Source organism: Saccoglossus kowalevskii, chromosome 13, assembly GCF_978046115.1.
Source record: "Saccoglossus kowalevskii chromosome 13, keSacKowa6.1, whole genome shotgun sequence".
In the NCBI taxonomy this organism is placed as follows: domain Eukaryota; kingdom Metazoa; phylum Hemichordata; class Enteropneusta; family Harrimaniidae; genus Saccoglossus; species Saccoglossus kowalevskii.
The window spans coordinates 8,214,441-8,232,149 of record NC_140653.1 but is presented as its reverse complement, the minus strand read 5'-3'; the positions used below and the strand labels follow the sequence as shown (position 1 = coordinate 8,232,149).

The following is a 17,709-nucleotide window of genomic DNA, read 5'->3' as shown; positions in this document are numbered from 1 at the left end:
CGAGATCTTTACTTAATGTTTTCGACATTTAACTACGGGGTTGTCATGACACTGACATAGGTTAAACATACAAGCTACTCCGCCAACATTTTAATCGCTTTTACCAACTTTGCACGCTCTTTCGAACATTTTACGGTCTGCTCATGTGAACATCTGATAATATAGGCCGCTTTCAACTGGCTTTTATTAAATTTATCGACTTTTAAACTGCGTGGTTCTATATGCCAACAACTTAGGTCATATGTACAAATACATCTATCAACCTTGCAATCACTTTCCACAACTTTGCAATCACTTTCCACAACTTTGCACAGTGCGTTAACAACTTAAATCTCAGTACGTGCCGCCGGCATCAACAATGTGTTTTTGAAAATTATCAGGAATTTGAAAACTTTCCTTTAATATAAAAAAATTACAAAAATTCTACGATTCTCTACGATAAGTGATTGACATCACAGTAAAAACGAATGCTGAGACGTTGCCTCATAACTTTACCATGTGTGATGAATCAAAATGAAAATTCCAACACCATGTTTACTCAGGTAGTCTCTTATGCAACTACTAACCACGACCGATTGGGCTTTACTTTAGACATTGGTCTATCAACTAACCACACAGCTGGCTGATTTATTTGAAATTCAGTCTAATTGGCGGCTATTTCATGTTTGGGAATGTCTTAAGGCTGGTGTCGCTTGCATATGAAACTTCTAGAATTGATCTATGACCTCTACATGCTCCGAGTAACACTACGTTAATTTAAATCCAATTTGCGAAATATTTATTCACATTTTCGAACTTTTAACTATGGGACATGTTAATATCATATCACCGGTAACAATCCCAAATGAATCTACCAACTTTCCAATCGATTTTCACAACTTTGTAAGCAGTTTGTCGTCGATTTTTCGTTTCGCTGTTGTGATAATCTGCTATTATAGGGGGGATTTTCGAGATCTTTACTTAATGTTTTCGACATTTAACTGCGGGGTTGTCATGACACTGACATAGGTTAAACATACAAGCTACTCCGCCAACATTTTAATCGCTTTTACCAACTTTGCACGCTCTTTCGAATATTTTACGGTCTGCTCGTGTGAACATCTGATAATATAAGCCGCTTTCAACTGGCTTTTATTAAATTTAACGACTTTTAAACTGCGTGGTTCTATATGCCAACAACTTAGGTCATATGTACAAATACATCTATCAACTTTGGAATCACTGTGCACAACTTTGCAATCATTTTCCACAACTTTGCACAGTGCGTTAACAACTTAAACCTCAGTACATGTCGCCGGCATCAACAACATGTTCTTGAAAATTATCAGGAATTTGAAAACTTTCCTTTAATTTAACAAAAATTACAAAAATTCCACGATTGTCTACGATAAATGATTGACATCACAGTAAAAACGAATGCCGGAACGTTGCCTCATAACTTTACCATGTGTGATGAAGCAAAATAAAAATTCTAACACCTTCTTCACTTAGGTAGTCTCCCATGCAACTACTAACCACGAGCGATTGTGCTTTATTTTAGACATTGGTCTATCAACTAACCACACAGCTGCCTGATTTATTAGAAATTCACTCTAATTGTCGGCTATTTCATGTTTGGGAATGTTTTAAGGTTGGTATCGCTTGCACAGAAAACTTCTAGAATTGACCTATGACCTCTACATGCTCCGAGTAACACTACGCTAATTCATATTCAATTTGCGAAATATTTATTCACATTTTCGAACTTTTAACTATGGGACATGTTAATATCATATCACAGGTAACTATCTCAAATGAATCTACCAACTTTCCAATCGATTTTCACAACTTTGTAAGCAGTTTGTCGTCGATTTTTCGGTTCGCTGTTGTGATAATCTGCTATTATAGGGGGGATTTTCGAGATCTTTACTTAATGTTTTCGACATTTAACTACGGGGTTGTCATGACACTGACATAGGTTAAACATACAAGTTACTATCATGATTTATATTTCAGTCAGTTTGACAGTGGTTGTCATGACATATACTGATAAAGGTTAATGACAAGACCAGATGGCGAGCTGGTCGAAATCAACCAAAAACATCTTATGACTCTGCAGTTTTTAAGATACAAGACAGTAGCTGTAATTCTAAACCAATGTTGTTTGCGAGTTTAAAAAAGGTAGTATCTTGGTGGAATGTTAGTGCGAGATTATTACCCCATCAATATTAGTTAGCGTTGACAATGTATAGAAATGTTTTCTCTAGACAGCTTGACGAGTAATTAATTGATTATGATGTGTAAAACTTTCATGTGATTGGTTGTTTGTTGGAAGGCAAGGCCTTGGAGTCTCTTATACTGATTGTAATTGGTTAAGGGGTGACAAGAAATAAAGATGGATTTAATGCTGTCTCGGGTGAAAACCAGGGACTTGGCAGAGAATCGTTTTGGGAACATGAACGAAGCTTGTGTGTGTCTTTTGTCAGCCTAGCGTGGAAACGACCGAATCCCGGTTACCTAAGTGAAAGGTTTTTAACCATCAAAAATACCTATCACATTACTCCGCCAACATTTTAATCGCTTTTACCAACTTTGCACGCTCTTTCGAACATTTTACGGTCTGCTCATGTGAACATCTCATAGTATAGGCCGCTTTCAACTGGCTTTTATTAAATTTATCGACTTTTAAACTGCGTGGTTCTATATGCCAACAACTTAGGTCATATGTAAAAATACATCTATCAACCTTGCAATCACTTTCCACAACTTTGCAATCACTTTCCACAACTTTGCACAGTGCGTTAACAACTTAAATCTCAGTACGTGCCGCCGGCATCAACAATGTGTTCTTGAAAATTATCAGGAATTTGAAAACTTTCCTTTAATATAAAAAAATTACAAAAATTCTACGATTCTCTACGATAAGTGATTGACATCATAGTAAAAACGAATGCTGAGACGTTGCCTCATAACTTTACCATGTGTGATGAATCAAAATGAAAATTCCAACACCATGTTTACTCAGGTAGTCTCTTATGCAACTACTAACCACGACCGATTGGGCTTTACTTTAGACATTGGTCTATCAACTAACCACACAGCTGGCTGATTTATTAGAAATTCAGTCTAATTGTCGGCTATTTCATGTTTGGGAATGTTTTAAGGTTGGTATCGCTTGCACAGGAAACTTCTAGAGTTGACCTATGACCTCTACATGCTCCGAATAACACTACGCTAATTCATATTCAATTTGCGAAATATTTATTCACATTTTCGAACTTTTAACTATGGGACATGTTAATATCATATCACAGGTAACTATCTCAAATGAATCTACCAACTTTGCAATCGATTTTCACAACTTTGTAAACAGTTTATCGTCGATTTTTCTGTTCGCTGTTGTGATAATCTGCTATTATATTGGGGGAATTTCCGGACGTTTACTTAATGTTTTCGCTATTTAACTGCGGGGTTGTCATGACAATGACATAGGTTAAATATACAAGCTACTCCGCCAACATTTGAATCGCTTTTACCAACTTTGGACACCCTTTCGAGCATTTTACGGTCAGCTCATGTGAACATCTGATAATATAGGCTGCTTTCAACCGGCTTTTATTAAATTTGGCGACTTTTAAACTGTGTGGTTCTATATGCCAACAACTTAGGTCATATATTTCTTTTTTTATTACTTAGTTATAAAGTATACAGTACATCTATGTTTAAAAATACATCACAAATTTAGCATAAAGGTCAATATAGTGATACGAGTAATAAAGATAGATACTTACGAATATATATGTATATAGGTTTGATGAACATAATTCATTGCAAACAATCTAGATACAATAGCGGCCAGAAATAAACTGATCTCCATCGCAAAATTACCAGGGCACCCCTGGCTCTAAACATTTGTGTGTACCCAAGTATCCGTCAAATAAGATGAACGGGGTGGAGTAACCAATAGTTTTCACGTAACCAATGTTGTGTTAATGTGTCTATTGCCTCCGTTGGGGGCACCGAAAACGAGAATTAAATCTAGCATATTCGCAATTATATGAACAGGCGAACATTTCAACCGTAAAAGAATCCATTGGCGTTTAAAGCGTTACATAGATCCTCATTAATTGATCACTCATTCGAGTCGATAACTTTATTTGTATAATCTCTTTTTGCATTAGCCTCCCTCGGCATCCTGTTCATTTCGAAGAAAATTGCAAAACTAGTGTCAAAAATAGCGGTATCTTGCAAATCTGGATTCATACTCCCAATGTGTACAATGAACACGACATTCTGATTGTCTGTGAAACACTTAACAATGTCACCCGACAACAGGTATGTAATGCCGCTTAGAACTCTGCAACTTCTTCCAAGTTGAACTGCGATCTTTCTAACCTGAGTCCCACATACTATGGTTGACATAAACACCTATACTCGAAAACATAATTCCCGAATGCGACGCTTGAGGCGTCCGAATATAACAACCTTGTTGCGTGTGGTGTGTGCCACAAAAGCACGCCTAGCAAGCTACATGCATTTTATGGATAGTATGAATAGAAGCATAAATCATTTTTATCACTCACAAACATTGATAATTTTATTGCTGTAGTTAGTGTTTTTTGATGTATTGTGTCCACACTCACGATTCTGAATTTTTATGTGTAACATTATATTGTTTCTGTAGACCGCGACGACTGATTTTTGTGCTTCTATGGATCTCTCGACATGGGCAACTGACTTTTAGATTTCATTTATTACTATTCCGACATTTTCGTGGTCGCATTTTGTATATATTATTAATACTCTGACATGTAAATAAGTAAGTAAACGGGTAAAATCAGTGAAAGGGACCTAGGGATACTTTGTACCCCATTGTATAAATCAAAATACAATGTATGTAAATACAATAACAACAAACCTGCATGGAGAGGTTCACAAGCCCTAATATTACTAAACCGCCAGTTGTGAACTTTGAAACTCATTTATTAAATTAGGAATAATTAAAATATAGACATCATTACTGAGAATGAGTTATACATTTGTTACATACTATAATTTATCATCTATATTGAAAAATTGTTCTGGGGATTATTAATCTCTATAAACAATATTCAACTCTCAAATCATTACTTTTAGTATATGTCTATTTTCGCTGCCCTAGTATCGTTTATGATTACATTTGGGAAGTTACTAAAGAACCTTTTGAGAAGACTTATTTATTAGACTTATTTCGGAAGCCTAGGCGTAGTTTACATGCCGAGTTGTCGTCATTTGTGTAGTTGAGTTGATGTTCATTGATATTGTCAATCGTTGTTTCATACTGTTACATTCCACGTACGGTATGTAATCAATTGAACTGAGTTTAGATTCACATACAATTGTACCGACAATTTGAGGGTACGATAGATGCGTGTAGTCTCACCGCAAGTTGGCGCACTATATTGTAATATCATTGCCTTTTGAGGTCGTCCGACATGATTGATTGATTGCGAAGGAGATTTACTACGACAATATAATGATAATAACGGTAATAAATACCAGCATGTTAAACAGGGCGACCATATAGTCACGCACTTCGTTGCAACATGTCCGTGTGGTTGAAACTAGGTCTTAGCACGCGGGACAACAATCAAAACAAAGAATAAAACAGGGAAGTGGTCCTAAGGATGGTATTTCTAGATTAACACCGGTTGTTACGACACATAAAACATTAATTTGCAACTCTGATGAAAGGACCAGTTACTGCGGAAGTTACTCATTACGAACGCCACTCAGTTTGAATTCAGCCTCTCAAATTGTAGTAATACTCCTCTACAATGTCAATCAATCATGGCAGACTACTTCAAACATGTCCAAAGAGAAACAAGACAACAGTATCAAAATTCTAGAAAAATAACTCAGATTAATCATAGATTCTAATAACGAAGAGATAAGTAATATTTTATAAAGATTGGATAGAATTCATAAATATATTGACATATCAACTAGTAGCTTCGCGGTCAATGGCTTTCATGCCTAATGGTGGCACAATTCCAAACGACGTGATTACGCACGAATTGGTGACGTCACAAAACACTTGCCCTTCAATCGGGGTCGTTTGTTCGGTATACACATATTACAATAAATATACTATAAATAGACATTACCAATAAGGTGGAACAAAATATCTCGTTTCATATCTTCAGTCGAAGCTTTTCCTGTCTTCATAGACTTAATTACTAGCTTTTTTTCATTTTTAAGGGTAAGACCATCTAGTTAAATGTTATTCCCTATATTTTGTTTATTAAGTTGGCTGACGGTATCATTTATTTTGCTATAAGATTTATGCGGGTTACGTTTTTTGGAGTATTTTTTAATACATGAATTGGAAATCATGTCAGCATTGTTTCTGATTTTGAAATTATCATTTGTATAATTTGATGGAATTGGAACATGCTTGTTATTACTGTGATAAACAGTATTAATGAGATTTCCTGATCGTTAATTAAAATTATGTTACCGACGACGAGAACAAAGTTCTTTCCTTCACTAGAATTTGGAATAAATCAACGTTCTTATTTTTATACATTTGAGAGTTTTCCTGGGGGGTACATATGTACCTGACGTATAGATCGTTTTCTGATGTTAGTAATAATTTATTTTAAGCGAAATCATAATAAATTAAACTTGTGAGCGAGCAATTTGTTAAAACAGTTACCATAAAGACCCAAAATAAGGTATTAGGTGTTACGATGGTGTGACCTACATAACGAAAACAGGTCATGAAACAGATGAATCACCGTGGTATAGTCTAGGGAATAGTTGATTGGCGTTCGAATTCAGCTAATATCTGTTTGAAAGTTTTACCCAAGGATACCAGGTAATTTATCACATTATCCTAACAACGGAAATTAATTAAACGAGAGTTTTGTACACCAAAATAAGTCTAAAATATTTGTTGAAATATTTATTCTCTCAGGTTAACAACATGTAATGTTGAGAATTGAATAAAGAAAGTTAGTGGGTATGTCATAGCCTAGTGGAACTATCTGCTGTTTAGTGATCTTAAGGTCTTGTGTTCGAAGGCCATCTGTGTCTCCCACAAATACTAACACATAATAAATCGAAGAAACACAACATATTATCTGTTTGGATGACAACCCATATGGTTCACTTGACATGTATACTAGCTATAGAAGTTAAATAAGTGCGCGTGTTGCGCTTGTGGGGGAACATCGTTGACGTCATATCATTTGCTTCGAGCTCGTTTTAAGCACTTCTATTCTGTGTTATGTCTGCATATATTGCATGTTTTACAAGTAAAGTCGGTAAATTTTATTTAAAGTTACAAGTAGATATGTGATCATATCGGTTTTGTGAAAAGACACGTGTAATTTGAAATTCAAATTCATTATAGCTGCCATGTTCATTCAGTAACCCTGGTAAATCGCGTTACAACACCCAAAACAATCACAGTGTTATTAATTTGTGAATTGATACTTTAATTGTTCGGCAATATTTTTTTATATTTGGAATAAGTGCCGGGAAAGTGTTCATTTCAGTCGTTCATTTTGCATTTGGTTTTGCCGCGGTGTTGTGTATGAAACAAGATGGCTGGTTGGTGTCGCAAAAGAAAATATTCTGCGAAAAATTGGAACGGCTGAAACTTACAAGGGGGAATTAATTGTAGCTTTTAGATAACCAAACCGATTTTATGTTGTCATATGACCCACTCTGACCATATTAAATAACAGTATGTCACGTTCTCGGTACGTGTGCTCGGCAGAATTTTTGTTTTTAATATGGCGACACCCAACATTGTCGCCGTTATGCTAAGAGTATCCGATTGTATTGACTCTCGTGTATGCACATTTCTGTTTAATCTATCTTATAGTTAGTACTTTTTGGGAGGGGCTTAGATATTCCAAAAAATGACAAATATTATTTCCATCGCTGTTTTTCATTAGTTTATTCCCAGTTAAAAACTCAGTCTCGTTTGTGGCCAGGTGTCAACTTGAATACTGAAATCCTTCTTCCATTATGTCATCCCAATCAATATCACTGTCGCTGAAATCGAAGAAATCTTCGTGTTTTCCTTACATTTTGTTAGAATAATATGCCAGGAAGTTGACAGCAGTGAAACATGAAAATACGCCTGCGCAGAAATGAATCACGTGGTATATTGGGTGAAAATGATGTCATTCTATATGCGTGACAGTGTGGGGATTACCGATAAGCTAATTCTACGAAATTGAACCACGCATTGTGACAATAGAACCTGGCGCGTTTCCGAATAGGGTGTGGAGGAACTGTGCAAAATATATTGGTCAATCAGTGGCGTAATACATTGTCAACTTTGTTAATTATTAACATCGCAACAGTTATGCCTGGTTGCTGTTTTAACTGCTGATTTTTTTTGTCAAATTGAACACAGCTATGGTGACCGACCTCCGAGCATATCCAGCCAGAACCCAGGTGAGTACACCCCTTCACTTTGTCGCTGTGTGCGTGTCAATGAGTGAATGGCCTGGGCCAGAGTCCCTCTATCTCCGCTCTGATTTCATGAACACTATCAGTATCTTAACATAACACACTTTGAACTTTCCAAAATGAAAAATGCCGTTCTTTTTAATAGTTTCACATAGACTAACAGGGACAGATACACTGTGTATGTTCACATTGCAGACACATAAATATCACAAATTGAAACTGCGTGTTCGCGATTTCAAATGATGTCATAACATATTTAAACAATGAACTGAGTCACTAGTAACAAATGTTTACCTTGTTTAAAAGTCAATCACTACTAAACGTAATAGCCAATCAATCAGTGGCGTAGTACATTGTGACCTTTGTTAATTATTAACACAGCAACAGTTATTAATACGTCTGTTGCTGTTACTGATTATTTGTCCAAATCGAACAAAACTCTGATCAATGCTATTGAATCGACCTCTTTGCGTTTCTCCGGTTTGATTTCATGAACGCTTTCAGTAACCTAAAATACTACACTTTGAACTTTTCAAAATAAAACATTTACTGTTGTTTTAAGGTAGCGGGACTATTATTTGCATACTTGTTTTCATCTTCAAATTGTGACCAAATGACTACAAATAGACCCAGGAAAGTATATATTTTTGGAATCACCAGACTTCAAGCTTTTCAAAGGTGTGTTTGCCATGCCCGTATCTGCATTCTACGATGCGTTACTTAATCAAAAGTGAAAAATTACTTTTTCTGTAAAAAAATAATTACGCATTTATGCTGGTGATAAGAAGTTTTTTTTCCAATTTTCCTAGTTGTTCAATAGTCTGGTAAATTGAATGTGTCTGGTCAGTTTTATTCAAGCAACGTGTTTTGAAAAGTAGTGTCCTGAATTTGAATTAATGTTTTAGCCGCATTGCCCCCAACTCAAACCAGAACACATTGGTAAATAATCCATGAAATAGTTTGTCTGGACACATTCAAGTTTCTCTCATTGTCACCTTAAAGCTGTGAAAATTTGGTGTTAATCCGACTACAATAAGTATACGTTATTTTTTGTTAAAGACCTTGTATTTTGAAAAACATAAACTCCTAGAAAACGTCCATGAAGTCACAGCAAAGATTTTCAAGCTTGTTTATCTGCACAAGCGATTTGGTTTCCCATCAAGGTCTGTTTTAACATGTGCAGGGGCATCCAAATGTGTAAGGCTATTGGAAACCAAAAAATAAAGGAATGGGATAACTATAATTCGATAAAATCGGCAGATGAAAACACAAAATCAATGATTTTTTTTCAGTGGCTGTGTGACCTTGTGTCTGACACATTCATATGCAAATGACTAATCTGTGAAATAAACAGAGGCGGAGACAAACCACTCAAATGTTTGGAAACACTAATTGTGTGTCAGATAGCTACTGATAATACATCCTAACATTGCTTTGTCTTGAGTTAATCTTTGAAACTTATAGGCACACAGATTAAACCTGTGTTGTTGATTTTGGAAAACACTACTGAAGCTGCCTTGCTTCCCTTCAGAAAATCTACATTTTAACCAACTTACATGACATTCTAGGTTACGTTGACTTTATCAGATGAAAGTTTATAGTGCATTTCATCAATTAATAAATAAATGTGAAAATCGTAATTTTCGACACAAATAATAGTCTCGCTACCTTAATAGTTTCACAACAAATAACGGACGAAACATTAAGTATGTTCACATTTCGAAGACACAAACATTACATATTGGAACGAAATAGATAATTGTTCCACAGGGACTATACTGACAAAATGTGAAATTAAAGTCAAAATTTAAAACGTCTCTTAGCTTTAAAATAATAGTTGGATAGTTGCTATGTATATCTATGGAGATAGTGGAATTTCTACTGACCTCGCTTTGTGTTTGACGGCGCTCGACTTATGAAAAGGCTACATACTTTTTTAGTGCATATCTGGGTTATGTATCTGGTCGACGATTTTGGGGGGGATTATCCATATTTTTATCATACACTTTATTTTACTATATAAAAATAATATAGATAAAATAAAATAATATTCACGACGTACAATACATCAGACTTGAATTAGATTGCAACTGTTTATATTCAATTAGGTATTCAGATGCACTATGATTTACAGGAAATTTAAACAATAAATTACACTAATAACAAATACGTTAATTTTGTCATGTTATATGCAATATGAAAGCTTATTTTGCCAGCTTTTCAACAGTATAATGCATTTTTGTGGTATCGAAAACGGGTTGAAAATGTCAGTTTTTGGTTAAATTGTGTTTAAGACTAACGCACAGTTAGTCCCTCTAACATAGTGTCCGTCTTTCTTTTTATCGGACCATTCTCCTTTTAACTCCGCGTGGCATTGTTGTACATAATAAATAACTCTCGGGATATAAAATAGCTGATGTGTTGAGGAGTTAAAGGAAAACCATGGCACATGTGTTTGTTTTTAATAATTTAACCCTAATTTATAAGGTGTTCTACTCACAATAGAATTTTGAAATTTTTACTCAAGAACATGGACATATAAAAACTTCAAGAAGTGTAATTCCACCTCTAAATGCATTTTCCCCGGAACGCCAACTTAAATAAAGTTGGGGGTTACCAACCTATTTTTCAAGATTTTTCAGAATGAGTTTGTCTTTCATATTGTTTAATAGGTTTTCCAATACTTATGTTAATGATGATATTATACATCACTTCGTAATAAGAACGATTGTGTGCTTTTCATTTTGTACGTGGTCCATTGCAGTTTTCACAGCACACGCATAGGTTTCTGTCACAATTACGAGCTAATGACGTAACTCGGTCATACAAAAAGTGATTGGTGGTTAGAACAATCCATTTCGAAATTTTAATTGTATTATTAATATTAAATTCATTACTAAATCGACAAAATGCCAACTTAAGTGTTTCTTGACTTTAATTTGATGACAAATACGCAATAGTACATAATAGTACAAAGGAAACTTTGATCTCGAGGCCGACCAGTTGTTTGTAATATATCCCAATTTTATTAAGTTTAAGAAATTACACATTAAACATAGACAAAGACATAGCAAATATATCAATACATTAATGTAAAATGAAAGACCCGTTAGCAGGTGTATTTTCTGCAGCAGAATAATGGGTCATATGCAACTTAAAGAAACTTAAAGAAATGTCTTGGGAGAAATGACTCTTCACTTTAGTATGGGTACGCCAATAAAATGAAATTATCATAATACCAAATCAGCGTAATAACACATCCTGAGCTCCTAAGTCAACGAAACATGCGACAATACCCGTATTTCTGTTGCATTGAATGAAAGGTTACAATCCTTTATGAAGGATGCATTCAGATAGTAGAGCTTGTTGTGTAAGGTGATGTCCAACGCTGGAATTTGGCTTTGAATTAATGGTCTTTCTCAAATTTAAATGAACAAAGAAAAAGTGTCAGTATCTGTTTAAAAAGAAAACTTGGCATTGGGAAATAAGCTTTGTGTGAGCTTCTTGCACATTTACAGATATTTCCCCTAATTTGTTTAATGTAATAATTTGTCCCACTGTGGGTACATGGTCTACATGAAGGTACCAATACAAGGCTTATACAGCTGTTCACTGGCTTGTTCACTTGGTGTACCAGTCAGGTATGACGGCAGACATATCATGGATGGTTGTGCTATTGTTGACATCGAATGTGCACTGGCCAGATGCGGTACATGTGATGGCAATTGGGCACTTGTTGTGGTAACTGCGATGACTGGCATGTGGTTGTTGGTTGTGGAACACTAGATGGCAGATGAACTCTGTTTGGCTGGTAACTGTAATAGCAAGTAATCAGAGTAAAAATATTTTCATTTTGTTTATTTTTACATATTGGTATATTATGTTATACGCACTAAAATAATAAATAAAAATATGCGGTCACCGTACTCAATTCATAGATAATTGATCTATAAAATACAGTGAAAATATCAAGTTTCCTATGGCAAGGATATATCTCAAAATTTGGCTCGGTGACGTGTAGTGGAAAGGGTTATATAGTGTCTTACATCTCACTTAAATAAGTCGAACTGTAACTAACTATTGAGTTGTATATCTCACAAAATGACAAGTGAAAGTCATTTAAGTATGTACAACGAGTACACATATATTGTGATGTGTAATATAGAACACAGAACAACATATGTATCTTGTAACATTTTAAATATACGGACTTTATGTCACAAAACTGGAGAATGATTTTGTTCATCAATTGGTTAGTAAATCAAACTATTTCAAAACAAATAAGGTAAATGTCATGAATTTGTTTTTGCGTATCTGTTAACTGACTTAATTAGCTGATTGTTAGCGAATTGCTGTGTTATGTCTGTCATCGTGTAGGCCTATTTGAAGTTTTGGACGGAACTTGGCTCAGTGATTTGGAACTAATTACCAGATAACCGCCGCTATTCAGACTACTCATTCTGACAGTTTATATTCATAGTTATTAATGTAGTGAACGATTAATCAAAAGATGTGACGTATTCAGTACTTAGTGTGATTGGCTTTATGATTGAAAGTTACGCCCTAGAGTCTTTTTTCTGTTTTGTAATTGGTTAGAGTTTTGAAAATGAATAAAGAGAGTTTAAGTTGGTCTTGGGGAGCACAGCACGATAGACGCAGTAGAGAGAGTGCAGTCTTGGAGAGACTTGGGGCGAGCCTTGACGCAGTCTAAGAGAGTCTTGGGTCAGCCTTGCGATAGTCTTGGGGATTTTCCCCCAGGGCGCTGTGTCTTATAGAGTGCTCGATTGACCGACTAAGACGAGAGCTGAAACGTATTTCGTTGTGTGTGTCTTATTTGACTGTAAAGCGTAAGTGACTTTCCCGATCCCATACCTCAAGGGGACGAGATAGAGAGACGAGACGAGATTCCCCCTTGGCAAGTGTGGAGAACCCCGAGAGTAGAAGATTTTCCCCCTGATATAAACATGACACTAAGTATTGCACACAGTGACAGTAGTCTAAGACAGCGCATGTAACATTTGCAGGAGCATATGTGGGGTAACATTTAAACAACAAAAGAACATCAACAAGTTTTAAGTTAGAGGTCAGACAAAACAGTTCAAATTTAAAGGTGTGATAGCGAATACGGGTCACTGCTGTTTAGCAGCATGTTTATCAGACAAGATATGCAATCATCACAATGTTCATTGTTTCGAAACAAATATGTTTAAATATGAATACGAATACTTCAGGATTAAGACCGTAATATTAACAGGCATGTGCGTTTACGTGAGTGAGTGAGTGGCAACGAGTTGCATGCAAGGTGTTATAGAATTATTTTTTGTTCATTGTGAGCTGAGCTGAGTAATAGTGATATTGTGTGTTTCTTTAGCGTACATGAAGTCAGTCTTTTATGTGTTACTGACTGCAGTATAATAGTTTGCTATGAGCTAAGTTGTGTTGTGCATTCATTTGCACATTATACACTATTGGGATTTTGCACGTTTTTCGTTACTGAGATTCCGTTGTCAGTCTATTGCTTCCTATGTTGTCCTGTATCTATTTCATGTCACCATTGTAACCCATCAAGGCATTCTAGAACGCCGACTTGTGACTTGATGAGTAGCTCCTGAGGATACACATGTTATTGTATACTCTCGTCCGTTCCAGAGCAAGCTGAAGGAGGAAACATGTTCGACGCATAAATATGTTTAATGAACATTGTAACGTTCGGCCTTCCATATTAGGCTCACCCGAATTTTTAGCATGACCATGTGCCAGTACAGTATATTTTACCAAGCGTACTCACCTGTACACACTACTTTCCACAATATATGACCCATGTATTTCACCCTTTTACTAAAAAAAGTATTTTTACATACATCTGTGCACAAGATTCGCGCTCGAGTGATGACGTCATTATATTTCTGTCGGGTATATGCATGTACATTTTCTTAAATGTTGTTTTTTCTAAAAGTGTGAGAAAATAAACGTATATTATAAATGCACGAGACAAATGGCTGACAAAAACTATGGCATTTACAGTTGTAAATGCGATTAATGACTTATACCATGAAGGGAACAATAACATTGAAAGATTCAACAATTAGTTGCATTGTCATTGCTGAACGTGGACGTGCATTTACATAAATACAAAATATGTATTGTATTCTTTGTAGTTTGTTTGTGAATAATTTGTGGGCATGAACTTGCTAATACTCATTTATTTCATAGGTGTTACAAGCTCTACCTGATGTGGTAGATTGTGTGGGTTTGAACGCCTTACTTGGCCACCGTTTTCAGAAATTGAGGAAGAAGACTGTAATCTCCTTGTCAACTCCAGACATTGCACTGCTACTAAAGCTGCTCACTCCTAGCCAAGCTGCGGGATCTGATATACAATAGCGACAAAAAAAATTACGTATGTACAATTCCGGTTTACAAAATGTCCGAATTCGAAGTTTGGTTAACTGTTGATATGTTGCTCGTAACTCAAAACTCAAAAGTTAACTGATAATTGAACATCGACTTACTATTTGGGCAAGTTTTCACAAACGTGGGCGTGGTTAAAACTCGAACAATTCAGCATTTCTGTATGAATGGTATTATGGTACTGCAATACATAGTGTTGTATGAATAGTAACAATAATGTACAACTTTATAATATAAAGTACGATTCATGCGTAAATTATCATTTAGGTAGTTATAAGCTGACACATGTGTGGAGTAACCTGCCTAAATATGGTCTCATAACATTGGTGGATATTAAAACGAATTTGTATGTAAAGTCTAGGCTAACTACGTTACACCCGAACTGAACTGTATGCACGTACATTAAGAAATTATTGTCAACATTATTACTTGTGATTCATTATAGGAATGTATCAAACGTATCCCTTTTTCCATTTTGGTGGCATATATATAGTCACTTTTTATATTATTCATATTTTTGTCTTTATTTAATTTTTTTACAATCAAGGAAGATTTATGGATTTTACAAATCCAGTCGGTTCAGTTGTACTGTTTGTTTTTCTGTTTGTCTGTCTACAAGCAAGTTATTTACCAGAAGATCAAGTGCCTAAATCACATGCAACAATATGTAAGTGTAGTTTCCCTCAGTTTTCAGCCTGACCTCTCTATTTGAAAAATAAGCATGTCTGATTGATGGTGTTGTTTTGTTGTAAATACAGGCATAGTGCTGCAAATGAAATAGCAGTTTTGTGTATCACTGTGTGTGTCAGCAATATATAACAACAAGTATTACCATGATTTCATGATGTTGTGATGGAAATCAAATAAACGAATGGCCGCAAGATGGACCTCAGGGGCATTAATTTCAAGTGCGAATGTTTGTTTTGCTGTAATAAATATAACAAAACATGTGCATCGTTTTCAACATTTGGAATTCGACACTTTGCCCTAATCTCAACATTATTAATGCATTATGGGTACTATAGAATAAACGAATGACCACCATATGTCATGGATTACATACGCTTACTAGTAGTAGGATATTTTCAACACCACCAACATTTTAGAGTTTTTACCTAACATATAAATAAAATTTCCCCAAAGGCCTTTTATGCTTGTTGCAATTTCCTTTGCAAATTGAAACCAATTGCGCTAACTTGTTGACTGTATTACTTCAGTTGAATTTAGCTGGGAATTGTGGTTTTTTAAGGATGTTTCTTTTAATAATATTAGTCATTGTTTGTCAATAAAAATTCTAATAAAAAAGATCCTAGGTTTCATCTAATTCTTCGATGAACTGAGACACAGAAAAACGCTCACTGGTCTGCTTGTTCTTTTTTCATCAGATTCTAATGTAGTTCACATTGGAAATATCACTTTATCAAAAATATTAGATAATCGGTATCTTTATGTTGGTTCTGTGAATCGCTTCTTTTTACGGGACATGGAAAGTGACTTTGAACTAAAGGCAGATATCCCATGGCAACCAGATGATTCAGATCGTGACTTTTGTAAACGGATGCATGTGGACACAAAATGTCATAATTTTATTAAAGTTATTGAAAAGAATGATGAAAATGACAGATTGTTAGTCTGTGGTACAAATGCCTATGTACCACGCTGTCGATACTATGATGATTATGTGAGTATTTATAAAGTGTCTTCTTTTAGTCTTTATATTATTATGTATCAAAATGATTGTTAAAGTAAAACAGGAGAGAGGAAGGAAAGAGTCAATATCATAAGCTATAGATTTTATTTTTGTGGGTTTTTTTAGCCCAGACAGTTTTGCCTAGAAACTGTTAAAATGTTTAAGCTCACTCAACAACAACTACTCAAAATTATTAGTCTGATTGTCTGTCGTCGTCCGTGCCAACTTATTAATTTTTCGACTTCTTCTCTCTCTTAGATTTGTTCATTTCCTGGTGATATTCTTTAATTTTGATACTATCAACACGATTGCTTTAACAATTGATGTGTCCATTATTTGTTTGTGAACAATTCGATTGGAAAGTTTAGTTGATATGTTCTCAACAACCAGAACAATGAACAATGAACAGACACGCTCAGTTTGCGTTGAAATCTATGCATAAGAATTACCTAATTAGCATAATAATTACCTAATCTCAAAGGTCAATTATTGCATTTCAATAAGAGTTTGTATATCAGTGCTTAGGAACAATACATATTCAGTTTTGAATTGAAATTCAAGGATACTAACTGCCTCTATGCATATGCATAATCATCACATTTCATTTAAATTTGATTCATCGATACTTATAATCCACAGTCATTATTGATTAACTGTTTAAGAACATGTATATTGATTATTCAATTATTATAAGCCAATTTAGTATATTTAGTATATGCTCTGTAATAAATTAAAATGAAAATCACAGATGTAAGTATTATAAATTTCATTAACGTGAATCACATCTCTTACATCTCACTTAAATAAGTCGAACTGTAACTAACTATTGAGTTGTATATCTCACAAAATGACAAGTGAAAGTCATTTAAGTATGTACAACGAGTACACATATATTGTGATGTGTAATATAGAACACAGAACAACATATGTATCTTGTAACATTTTAAATATACGGACTTTATGTCACAAAACTGGAGAATGATTTTGTTCATCAATTGGTTAGTAAATCAAACTATTTCAAAACAAATAAGGTAAATGTCATGAATTTGTTTTTGCGTATCTGTTAACTGACTTAATTAGCTGATTGTTAGCGAATTGCTGTGTTATGTCTGTCATCGTGTAGGCCTATTTGAAGTTTTGGACGGAACTTGGCTCAGTGA

The 17,709-nt window shown here is 34.9% G+C and overlaps 1 long non-coding RNA gene across 1 annotated transcript; it reads left to right on the top strand.

Moving 5' to 3' along the window:
- Positions 1-8,179: 8,179 nt before the first annotated feature.
- Positions 8,180-15,637, top strand: LOC144348046 (uncharacterized). The gene is made up of 3 exons (XR_013419765.2): positions 8,180-8,433; positions 14,662-14,848; positions 15,407-15,637. It is a non-coding gene; the product is annotated as an uncharacterized LOC144348046 (long non-coding RNA).
- The last annotated feature ends 2,072 nt before the right edge of the window (positions 15,638-17,709 follow it).